The 2,183-nt window shown below is 34.4% G+C and overlaps 1 pseudogene; it reads right to left on the bottom strand.

Annotated features, from left to right (window-relative positions):
- Positions 1-782: 782 nt before the first annotated feature.
- Positions 783-2,183, bottom strand: LOC110211292 (eukaryotic translation initiation factor 3 subunit E pseudogene; annotated as a pseudogene).

Consider the following 2,183-nt stretch of genomic DNA (forward strand, 5'->3'; position numbering starts at 1 on the left):
AAAAGCACTTTTTCCCAAAGGGAAGAACTCTTGGTTTGAAATCTCAGATCCCAATTCCTTATGTTTTTTTGAAAATGTTAATTTATTTTAATTACACATTTAAAACAATATTTAACATTATTTTAAAAAAATTTTGAGTTCCAAATTATTTCTCTCTGTCACTCCCTATTTCTCCACTTGAGAAGACAAGCAATTTGATATAGATTATATATGTGCAGCTATGCAAAATATATTTCCATATTTACCACACTGCAAAGAAATCACAGACCCCCCAAAAAATGAAAAGAAAGAGCAAAAAAAGAAAGAGAAAGGAAGTTCAAAATGCTTCGATTCAGACTGCATCAGTTCTTTTTTTTTTGAGGGATAGCATTTTTTCATCATAAGTCCTTCAGAATTATCTCAGATTGTTTTATTGATGAGAATACCTAAGCCATTCACAGCTGATCATTATACAAGATTGCTGTTATCATGTATAATGTTCTCCTGATTCTACTTACTTGACTTTGTTCGGTTCATGTAAGTCTTTCCAGGTTTTTCTGAAAGTATACTGCTTGTCATTTCTTAGAGCACAATAAAATTTAATCACAATTATATATCACAACTTTGTTCAGACATTTCTTAATTGATGGGCATCCTCTCAATTTCAAATTCTTTGCCACCACAATAACAGCTGCTATAAATATTTGTGTGGATGCATACGTTTGTATATCATTTTCCTTTTATTTTTCCTTTTTAATTTTTTTAAATGAAACATAGCCATTTTTATTCAAATTCACAATATTTCAGTTTTGTATAATATGTTTATTTAAGTGGGAATTTTTCAATATGTTTCTCTTCCAAAGTATTTTAGTAGAAACCAGGTTTTGAGTAGCCCATTTAGGAGCCTCTGACCTACTATTCTGATTAAGTTTTTTCTCAATATTCATGGCCAGCATCTGGGTTCAAAAAGAAATTCTTTTAGTCTTTTCAATCACTTGCTGATAGGGTGAGACTGCATTGTTACCCACAGCCACATGGCCCAATCTGGAGTCAATCTTGGCATCAAGCCTGGCATTTCTAATCAAATTGACAATCCATCTTTCAGCTTCTTCAGGAGTCATGTTCAAGTTATCTGACAGCATGCTTATGCTGATACATTGATGAATGCGACAGAAAGTCTCAAATATGAACAGTAGAGCATTTTCAATGAAATCCTCAAGGCAAGCTACCAGGAAAAAGTCATTTACAAGAACCGATTCACATTCTGTTAATATTTTCTGGGCACCATCAAAGTCAAAGTTAACATACAAGCATTCAACAAACTCTGTTATAGGATCTTTGTATGTGTAGGACTCCTGCTGAATAACTTTGACTAGGTCTTTTAATACCTGTCTTTGTTTTTGAACATCTTTGTTTGTTATGACTGCAGCAGTCAAATATCAGAGAATATGTGGACACATAGTCTGAATTGCATTAAGATATTGTGGCTGGTAAAGAAAGAGATCAATAATGTTGTATCAACCTTTTGGGTGGTTGTAGAATACAGATAGAGACCAATGAATCAGCCATGTTCTATGCTGAAGGGATTGGAGTAGAGAATTGACAAAATTATTATCTATGGTCTCTTTCAATCTTGTGAGGTCTTCCATGCCTGCATCCCAAATCTGTATTAAAATTTCAGATGCTAGCTTTCCCCACAGTGAACTCAAAGCATTTCTATCAGTTGAGGGGACCAACACTCTACAAAAGTAGAGATTATCTGCGGCTCCTGAATAGTTGCCACATTCGTATTGGAAATTTGTGTATCTATAGAGTGTATCTAAATATTCTTGTCTAAAACCACGTTTATCAGCCAAGTAGTCAAACAGCATCCAACCATCCCTGGTAGATTGCATTTGCTTTGTTGTTTCTGGATCTTCAAACATCTTGACAATTGGTCCAGTTTCTGCCTGCAGCTGTTTTAATTGTGCAACAACAGTAGTTCTTTTTTCACACAAAACATGAGGAATGTCATCAGAATAAAGGTTTTTATACACATCCATGGCAAAGTCCACCATATCTGTGTTACTAAGAAGGTCCAATTTTCCTTGAAGTAATTCCTTTTCATTATATATCTCCTTGACTGAGAGAAACTCGAGCAATGGGAAGACCAGATGGAGATCCAAAAAGTGCATGATGCAAGTAGTAAGATTGTACTATGCCAT

Source organism: Phascolarctos cinereus, unplaced genomic scaffold (assembly GCF_003287225.1).
Source record: "Phascolarctos cinereus isolate Bilbo 61053 unplaced genomic scaffold, phaCin_HiC Scaffold_2;HRSCAF=192, whole genome shotgun sequence".
NCBI lineage: Eukaryota > Metazoa > Chordata > Mammalia > Diprotodontia > Phascolarctidae > Phascolarctos > Phascolarctos cinereus.